The sequence below is a fragment of the Magnolia sinica genome, chromosome 9 (genome assembly GCF_029962835.1).
Source record: "Magnolia sinica isolate HGM2019 chromosome 9, MsV1, whole genome shotgun sequence".
Lineage (NCBI taxonomy): Eukaryota > Viridiplantae > Streptophyta > Magnoliopsida > Magnoliales > Magnoliaceae > Magnolia > Magnolia sinica.
The window spans coordinates 61,893,953-61,904,703 of NC_080581.1; the positions used below are offsets into that span (position 1 = coordinate 61,893,953).

The 10,751-nt window shown below is 36.6% G+C and overlaps 1 long non-coding RNA gene across 1 annotated transcript; it reads right to left on the reverse strand.

The window, feature by feature from the left end:
* Positions 1-3,340: 3,340 nt before the first annotated feature.
* On the reverse strand, positions 3,341-10,363 carry LOC131255516 (uncharacterized). Its single transcript, XR_009176113.1, has 6 exons — positions 10,289-10,363; positions 10,092-10,142; positions 8,633-8,730; positions 7,770-8,041; positions 5,710-6,810; positions 3,341-5,670 (listed from the first exon to the last, which is right to left on the reverse strand). It is a non-coding gene; the product is annotated as an uncharacterized LOC131255516 (long non-coding RNA).
* Positions 10,364-10,751: the final 388 nt, after the last annotated feature.

The window sequence follows — 10,751 nt, forward strand, 5'->3', positions numbered from 1 at the left end:
AAGGAAATTATGTGTATCTGTTTGTGGATGGTGCAGGTGTTAGGGGGAGCAGCTGCAAAGCGACAAGGGGAGATTGATGTTAGTGGGAGCAGCTACTGATGTGTGTGTGTGTGTGTGTGCAAACTAGATAACTTTGTAAAATTGTGTAAAGTTCATGTACACACAATTTAGGGTGTTCATCTAGAAGATGTTCTAGGGTGTTTTGGTATTTTGTCACGTACTTGACAAAGGGGGAGATTAAGAGTGCCCTGGTTTGTCAATTAGCGTGAGCGTTGAGTCAGCTAGACAGAGGAGCCCCATAAGAAGATTGATCAAGCGACTTTCTCAACAGGATGTGTGCCCAAACTCGCCACAGGTAAATCTTAGCCTCACATCCCATGTCCCAAAACACCAGGTAATTAAAACCCTTAAAAATTGGAAAGAACGTCTTAAGTTTTTTGTTAGAAAACTTTTTCAAAACTTTAGGAAAATCTTTAAGTTTTTTACCTTTGTCGATTTATCAATACATGGTTCGATAACATCGAACCTTGTTATCGATGTCCTCGAATCTCACTCGATATTATCGGATTGAGGACATAAGATGTCCAGCAACCACAAAAATCTCTGGACAAAATTATCAATGTATTGATAGAGGGTTCGATATCATCAAAATTTGAATCTTGAGTCCATCGAATAGACTCGATAAAATCGACATCAGATCTGTTGTGTCCAAAGTGCTGCTAAGGCAAATCATGTAATCTTCGATATATCGAAGAGCTCCTCGATATCCTTGGAATTCAAATTTCGATGATATCAGAAGCCCTTCGATGATATCGGTCTGGGACACAAATCTATCTAGCAAGTTTTTCAGGTTATTTTTCTTTGATTGAGGGTCACTCGATAAAATCGATATTGAAATATTGATCATATTGAGGCGTGGTCGATCGATGTCATCGAATGTGGACACAATCTGTCCAGTAAGCTTATAGAAAAATTCCTTAGAATTATCGATGAATCGACACTGCCCTCGATATCATCGATATTCAAATTCCGATAATATCAAGTGATGCTCGATCATATCTTATACCTGAAATATTTCAAAGGCAAATTGCTCTCACGTTTTCAAATGTCAAGAAATAGAACCTCGTGTCGATGAAATCGGAGTTCAAAATCTGATGACATCGACGCACGTTCGATTCCCTCAACCAGCTGGCAAAAGGTTTCAAAAGCGTTTGACATTTGAGTTCATGTCATCGAGCGGCCAGTCGATGCTATCGAGAGTATACGCTCGATGATATCGAACTCTGTCAAAAATGTGACCGTTTTATATCCGTTGGAACCTTTTGCCTATTTAATGAGAGCTTGCCCTTGGTTGTTGGATAGAGAAAATAAAGAGAGCTTTTGAGTGTTTAACCTTACATCATATACCATAAGCCTTTTCTCTCATGGAAGTTCATCCTCCAATCCACCCTCATCATTGACATTCAATAGAGTGGATTAGGGAATGAACTTCCGGATTCAAGGATCCTTCAGCCACCACCTTAATGGCAAAACATTAAGCCGAGATTCCTTTAATGCATAGATGATTTGAATCGCTCTTTCTCCCTTATAGGAAAACATTTAATAGAGTAAGATTCCATCATAACCTTGACCCAACCCATCCCATGTATTAGTACATCTTCTGAGTTACGGATCGAGGAAGCAGAAGATTCTTCATCAACAAAGGAGGAGATCTTCGACAACACGCTAAACAGGGCTCATCTACTTATATGTAAGTCATTAGAGTCCAGAGGACCCTTGTGATCATTCCTTCTTAGGTTTGGGTCTAAGGTGTTTCTCACCCCTTGAAAGTTCTCATAGGAGGCCTCCGGCAGGAGTGTACGTGGGGGTGCTTTGTGTTGACCCTTGCTCTGTGGAGAGCATAAACTGATTAAAGGTGAACCTGTTTAAAACCTCCGGTTAGAGGTGAACCTATTGTGAAACCTCCGTTAGGTTCCTTATGTGGATCCTTGGCCAGTGGGCCTAAAAGTTGGGTGCTTTGTGTTGACCCCTGCTTTGTGAAGAGCATAAACTGGTTAGAGGTGAACCTGTTTAAAACATTCGGTTAGAAGTGAACTTGTTGTGAAACCTCCATTAGGTTCCTTGTGTGGATCCTTGGCCAGTGGGCCTAAAAGTTGGGTGCTATGTGTTGACCCTTGCTCATGAGATCATAAACTGTGTCGTATAGACACGCTGTGTCAGCCTAAGTGTAGGTTGTACTGGTTTGAGGTAAACCTAATTTAAAACCTCTGGTTTGAGGTGAACCTGTTGTGAAACCTCCTTAGTGAGATCCAGTACACTCAAGGGTTGAGTGCGTCCGCCGGAAGTGGAGTAGACAAGTAGTCGAACCACTATAAAAATGATTGTGTTTGAGATTGATATTTGTCTTCCATTACTTATGTGATTTCCTTACATGCTTTCATATTTGATTATCTGAGATCACACCTCACACACAGTCACATCCATCATAAACTATGATTTGCATATCATTTATCTTTTAATTAGTTTTATGATTGGATCCTCTATTTGGCTTGGAAGCCATTAGAGTTACTTTGAAGAAATCCTGATGCATGCACATTTAGTCAGGATTAGATTGATAGGATTTTAAATAATCATAAAACATTAAAAAGTCCTATTCACCCCCCTCTAGGACGTATGGGCATATTTTCACTTCAACTAAAGCGGTCATTACCGCAATTTCAATAAGAATTCCAGTAAAACTGTTTACTACATTGTTCCCTGTGTGAATTGGTGTTTTGGGAACTCCAAACTTAGCAAAAAGACAATTAATCAGAGTAGGGATCAAGGATGATAGGTACCTTGAGTTCTGCACCAGATGCACCATTCATCTTCTCTGCGATCTTCTTCAGATCAATCCCACGCATCAAGTTCATCTTCCTCAAGTGTATTTTCAAGATATTGAAGCGGGACTGAAAAACAATCAAACAAATGAGATCAGGACGTCATATGTATTGAGCAGAATTCCACACAGTAGCTAGAGAAATTAAAGCTGGCATTGGTGGAATTATGGTACTTACAGGATAGTTGTCAATGTGCATTACATACATGTAAACAAACAATTTTCACATATGCAAATTAAGGTAGGTCAATATGCGTCTATGTGTAGGTGTGATTGTGCATATGCAAGGATTTGCCAACAGTGAATCTGTACCAATATATGCACTAATTCCTGCAACATGTGCATTTTGCTCACACCTATATATCATGCATTTGCATCCACGCGCACTTTCATGAATATTTAATGCAACATGCATACAAATAAGTATAGTGTGAAAGCAGTCATCTGAATGAAGCATCTAGAAATGCAAGTAAATTGAGGATCTACATGAGGACTAGAACCTTATTGTTTGTACCAACTAATCTGAACCAATTTATGCATGCTGAAAAAAGATGCAGAAACACCATAGGACTATTTACAAATAATTGTTCAGCTGGTTTTCTAGCCAACTCCCTAAGAGATTGAAGAACAGAATCTCTAGATATTTAATTTAATCACAGAGTAAGCAGCAGAGTTCTCATTGCCTCTACATTTTTACATAGATTTCATTGGAGCATGCAAAATAAAAGATAAAAAAAAATTAATTGGTTGCAAAAATGTCATGGTAGCTAAGCTGTATGAGGGAGTTGATGTAGGTTCACAAGCAACCACATTATGCTGTAACTAAAAAGACTGCTAAATGAAGTCAATCAAGTACAGTTTTTCTGTACAACCTCTTACAAGTTGGAACTAGTTGATAGCCATGAGAGAGATTGAGAATAGGTTATGTTATTGAAGCAAGTCGACATTTTTTTATTCCCAGGCCCTGGAATAGTTGTGGCATAGTGTGATAAATAGGCACCCATTAACTACTCGATTAATGGATATGCAGCGTATCGAATTACTCAAGTTTGTCCTTGTAGAGAGAAGCATTTTTGTCATTAAAAAAAATAATAAATAAATAAATAAAAACCATTTCAACTAGCATTCATTACAGCAATCTAATGGAAGGTACCAGAATCTAAAATCCTTAAAAGGTATGTCGGCGGAGGTAATTAGATTAGGTACGGAATGAAAATTCCCACCTAATGAGTTACTATCCACTACCTCACTGTTCCCATTAAACGCAGATAGCTTAATATGGATTGGTGCTTTCCAAATACTGTGGAGTGTGGAGGCCACCGTCCAAAGGTAGGAGAATGAAAGAAAAGATGGGGTCAAGAAAAACACCTCGAGAAAACTTCTGCTCATATTTTTCAGTCATGCGTCAGTTAATAATGATGACTAGCTTAGGAATCTGAGAAATTTAATTTTTCTTGTAAAAGAATTATACTCGAGAAAACTTCCACTCAATTTATCACTCATGTGGCAGCCAAAAAGATGACAAGGTTAGGAATCTGAGAAATTTAATTTTTGCTATAAAAGAATTATACAATTTTGTCTCTAGGTTAATCTGAAGATATGGCACAAATTAATCAACATACAGAAAGTTTTCATCAGAATTCTGGAAAACTAAAACAGTTATCTCATATTCTAATAATGAATTCATGACTCTAAACTTAAAAAGATGCTACAAAAAAAAAGTATAAAGGAACTCGCAGCCAAAAAGTAAGCTGAATAGTTCCTCAAGAAAATGTATTTCTAATTTAGATAAGCCTCTCCTGTAAAAGAAGAGGTTCAACAAATGAAACCAAGGAAATACTGTCAAATACAAAGATGATGGGAATATAGCCAAACTGCATTGGATCTGCAGAATATTACCAAATGGCCATTTTCATTGTGTTGGAAACATCCACATTGGTTGTAAATATCAAAATTATGCTACTTGACAGAGAACATCCACAATCACACCTACACATAAACTCTTTTACAATCCAAACAGTGTAAACAAAAAACAGCAGTAGTTTTCTGCAAAAAGAATTCTTTTCCACAGATTCCTCATATCCAAACAGGGCCTAGGTTTACTTCAATGGATAAATAACTCTAGCATTTTTAATTCCTATTGAATTTAATATAAAAGATGAGATTAGTTTCTCTTCTTCAGTTAACTCAATCTTGCAACGTCTCCTTTTTCCATTTTGCGAGTTAGATCCATTTACAATCAGTAAGTTGTGGATCTCAACTAGCAGAATATCATGTAGCATAAAGAACAAATGTTAGAGTTGCATGCAAACTTTTACAAAATGTGCAGCCCATTGGCTCACACCAAGAGCTGAGAAGAAAGGGAATGGTGGTCATCTTTGAAATTCAAGGGCATTGGTGTCTTATGGTAGTCAAGAGCATAGGCAAAATCACAGAACTAAGGATATAATAGCAGTTGAGTATTGACCACCTACTAGACCAGAACAAAACTGTAGCAGTTTGTGCTCTATGAAATCAGCCTAATTTTTCACCTTGAAGTTTGGTTAGCTGCAAAATTAAGGGTAATTGGATTGTTTGTGAAACTCAGGAACAACATGTTTTGGACCTTTGGTACAACCCAAACCAGGCTTTTACAGGTAGAAATATTGCTAATGCAAAGCATATCCAGATTGTTTGGATGAGAACAGGACCACAGTTTCACATGTAGAGAGAGGATTTATTCATTTCCACTTCATTTCCAAGAAGAAATGAGTCAAAAATGATTTTATTCATGACCATGACAACTTACATCCCTACATTTCATACGCATACATACATACATACATACATACATATATAATAGGTAAGCTGCACTCAAATCATGAACTCACTTAGCGGGCAGTCATTGCTTGGGAATTTGCAATCGGGACAGCAACCATCAAAGGCCATCCTACAAGCTTTGCTAAACCAAAGTCAGGTATCTTAGGTATATAAAATACAAAACTAATAAAATGCCAACAGCACAACTGATAATCATTACTATGACAACCTAAAGAATAGAAAGCATTCCTAGATAGGTCATCCTACAAATGCCTCTTTAACAGGAGGTAAGCTGTACTCACGTAAGCATGCATGCACAGATCTTCATGGTTGGGCAACACTGTCAGTTGGATATCACACGCCATAACAGGTCCCACACGCAACCAGTTGCACAAATTTCTCATCTATAGCTAGTGGTGTCTCTTATTTTAATCTAAGTTAATAATCAAGCACTTGTATCTCTTTACATGTGGCAAACACTTGAGAAATCAAGACTGTTCATCTGCTAGCCCCTAAAGATGATGGGCAATGTGTTACAAATTACACTGGTTGGATCCTAGGCACTGATTGGAAGGCTTTTGATGATTACAAATGGACGATTAGAAAAAAAAAACTGAAAAATAGTCTTTAGTTTGATGAAAAAAGAAAACCCTAAAATTAGTGGTTAGGATTATCCAAACCATTACAAGTGTTGGAGAATGGCCCACCTGCACTAGGGATAGATGAATGCCTTGGCGTCCACGTATGCTGTGTATCAAGATAAGAGTACTTGACAACCAACTTTAATGTAAGCATTAAGCACTGGATACTTTCCCATATTATAATACAGGACTGACAGGGCAAGAGGAAGAAGAAGAAAGGGTCGTTGCATACAAGTGGTTGTAGATGATCAGTTTTTTATAGAATTATATATTAATGCAAAGAATACAACCAGCTTCATAAAAGCACATTGATAACATATAGAGAGAACCAGGTATAAAGAACAAGGAAAAGGTAGGTTATATTATTTTTTTCCTGACCTTCAGAAAGAGTTCATAGACTGCAAGTCCAATACAAGTCCTTTGTGGCAAATTTTTGGGAGTTGAATTTTCCATACATTTCAACCAATTCAAATATGCATAAGAACTAAGTTTCTAAACATGGCAAAGTACAACATATAGAGAGAACCAGGTATAAAGAACAAGGAAAAGGTAGGTTATATTAATTTTTTTCCTGACCTTCATGAAGAGTTCATAGACTGCAAGTCCAATTCAAGTCCTTTGTGGCAAATTTTTAGGAGTTGAATTTTCCATACATTTCAACCAATTCAAATATGCATAAGAACTAAGTTTCTGGACATAGCAAAGTACATAATATCACTTCTAACTAAGTTTTTGGACATGGCAAAGTACATAATATCACTTCTTGGCAAATATATAGAAGTTGAATGTATTCATGGTCTTGGAACATACATCTTTGGAAACCCATACACTAAACTACAGAAGGCTACAAAAAAAAAAAAAAAAAAAAACAAATGGAGAAATGCTCGGGTGGGCTGTACATATGGGAACGTCCTTGTAGATAGCTGCAGTCAGACATGAGGTATTGATAACATTAATCTGGACATTCGGTTTTATCCAATGCTCCTTTCTTAGGCCCCTTTCAGAAAATCAAACAAACTGGATAACATCAACCCTTTTAATATTAACGTCCACTTTCCAACCCATGGATGAGATGGTTACTATCACCTAACCAGAGCAATTGTTTCAAAACCACAAGCAAAACTCAAATAGAGGATGACACCACCAATTGATGATTGAAATTGATAATTTTACCTTTTTTTATTATTATTATAAATGAACATGGCCATCCATTTTTCATGCTATGGATCGGATGGTAAGAACCATTAAGATGAATGGATTTTTCAAGATGGCCAATGAAGAGTAAGCTAGACCACATGGGCAGTTTAGATCAATGATATGAACTACTGATGTGTCCAAACTGCAATTATGTGTATAGGAAGGTTCCCATGTACATAGCCAATTGGAGCATTTCCAAAAAGAAAAATATTATTTATAATCAAATACAGATATTCAACAAACGGATCACTTACCTTTTATATTGATGCAGGACTAGACCAAGATATGGAAGTAATCCAATGCATGTGTGAACTATTCAAAGTCAGTGCCCTGGAAAAAAAATGAAAAAAAAATTGAAGTTTTAGCAATTAAGGAGAGAGGACGAATTCAGATATAAGATCTTTACGGATAGAGATGCACTGCCTGCCTCAAAGGAACAAGAGAAGAAAGTCTCAAGAAAATTTACCAGGACAATTTATGTTGAAATCACAGTTCTCTGACAGTCATCTGACTTGGCTAAAAGGGGCTACAAGATGTTATATGAGGCAAATTATGGCTAAAAGGGGCTACAAGATGTTATATGAGGCAAATTAGTGAACTCGCACAGTTTCGTCAGAATATAACTTCAATGAACACATCAGGATGATCAATGTTCTGTGTCACCATGGAATATGAGGTAAGTTATGACTCATTAGTCCAGTACATGAGCCTGCAAATGAATTATTGAAAAAAAAACAAAACAAAACCAGCAGGGTACTGTATCTCTTGGTGATCTTTCCTATGCTTGCCAACAAAACATGACAATTGGGATATTGGAAAAGCTTCACCTTGAATAAATGGAGATACGCTGTCTGTGACTCTGCATGCACATTAACATTAGAATAACATATGAACAACATTTGCAAGACAATTCATGAAGGTCTTGCAGGATACACTATGGTATTATTACCAACTCGATGATATCAACATGCACAAAAAATAACATAAACTATCTCAACCAGAAACAAAGACACAATGCAATAACTTGCCAATCCGTATACAAAGCATTGTTATGTGATTAATCCCGAGAACAGCAAGGAAGAAAATGTGAGGGACCAGTGGAACAAGGGCATTGTACCTGATGACATTGATGTTCATTGCATAGCAGGTCTAATTAAGGCCTGGTTCAGAGAGCTTCCTACAGGAGTACTTGATGGCCTTTCCCCCGAACAAGTTCTGCAATGCAACACACAGGAAGAGAGTGTGGAACTTGTGAAGAAAAATCATGACTTAATCAAAACCAAAATGAACAAGAAAAACACTCGACCCAAGACCCATTTGGACTCTCTCAATTTCTAGTTCATCGAAAAAACCAGCAATACCCAATATCCAAAAGTAAGATATCAGAGTCCAAGCACCAGTAGGGTCTTTGGATGGTTAGGATTGTGCAATCAGTGAAAACCTTGGGTCATCTCCTGTACATTTGTAGGCCACTAGATGGACAGTCTACATCATCACACATTCCACAGTGAATGTTTTCTATCCATGCAGATAGGAAACAAACCCTTTTCAAAAGGGTGGAATTATATGATTTTTTGGGCCCACAGATTGTGTGTAGGGCTATCAAGAACATACATGCAGCACATGCACATGGTCATCTTGACAGTTCATCTGAGGATCCCCTCTGAGGTTGACTTTAAAGTTTGGCGATTGCTCATTTATTTTAAACCATCTGTCATTCGCCAACCATTCCCAGTAGGTAGAGCAGTAGGTAGCAATTTATGATGTTGATTCTTACCAGTAGCTTTACGAGTTCAAGAAGAGGCTGAAGAGCAAAACTAATAGAGAAAAATTTGCATGTCTTTGCATGAACAACAGAACAAGACCTCTGCTTTCCTTTCAATCAACAAGTCCAACAGAAATCAATCCTTTATGGTCAGAAACTTCAAGGGTACAAGAAGAGACCAAAACTATAAAAAAATAAAATAAAATAAATAAAATTACATAAGCCCATTAGAAATCAATATCATAAATTGCGACCTACTTCCCTTCTTCATAAAAAATGGATTAAAAAAAAAAAAACCCAAGAAAATCAAAGATCGTAAGGGGTCATTTGGCTCCTTGGAAAAGTACCCACCTCAAAATAGAATCTAAGTAGGGGTAAATTCCTGTGATTGGGATTGGGAAAGCCTAGAAACGATTTCCAGTTAGAAATTCCAGCATTTTGCATTGTTTTTTTTTTTTTTAAAATTCCTAGCTACAAGTTCAATCAGAAATTCCAAGCAAATGGATTCCTTCCCAACTGTCACTTCTTTGAATTTTTTTTATAAATAAGTACCTGCACCATAGAATTCCTTTCAATTCTTTCCCAGTATCCAAACAAATTTTATGGATTCAACAACATCACATTTCCCATGCCTAAATGTGACAAATAGAATCTTTCTCCAAGGATTTGGCTTCCTACAAAATGAAGTCTTTATGCCCTTTGAAGGAAAAAGTTTTGTATCCATACAAAAATACCACTGGATAGTATATACAATATCAAATTTCAAGATTTATATTTTCAGTAAGCAAGTGATATTGAGAAGAAATCTTACCTGAGAATGCATATAGCTCATTCCTTGAGTAAAAGAACCCTGATGAGCAATCTCGCAAATTCATTTACGATCAAAACAATCAGAAGACATTATGATAAGATCATGTAAATAACACTCAAATCTACTATAACTATGTGATGTAAACATCATAAAAAATAAATAATAATAATAAATCATAAGGGTCTATTAAATTCTACCTGGTTGCTAAGGCCTGGCTGCACTGCAACACATCCTTTTTGCCAAATCCATCGCCAGCCTTGGCAGGTCCTTTAGTATCACCCTATCAAAAGTTCCACTTAAAGAATTGTTTATATATATCTATATATATATATATATATATATATATACCCAAACCTGTGTATAACCAAAAAAGAAGAAGATGTAAATTTTGGTTAATTACCTCCAGCTGCAATGGCAAATCCATCCCCAAATATCAATACAAAAGAAAACAAAAGGGTGTCAGTTTAAATTCCTAAAACCTCAAAATGCATGTAACTTTTACCATTAAAAAAAATGAAGACCAATATTACTGCTCTTCTCCATTAAAAAATAACATCAGACTTCTTCCCATTGCACACAGGACCATTGGCTATATATTACTTGCAATCAATCATCAATAGGACAATCAAACAAAAAGAAAAAAAAATAATATAGAGACTA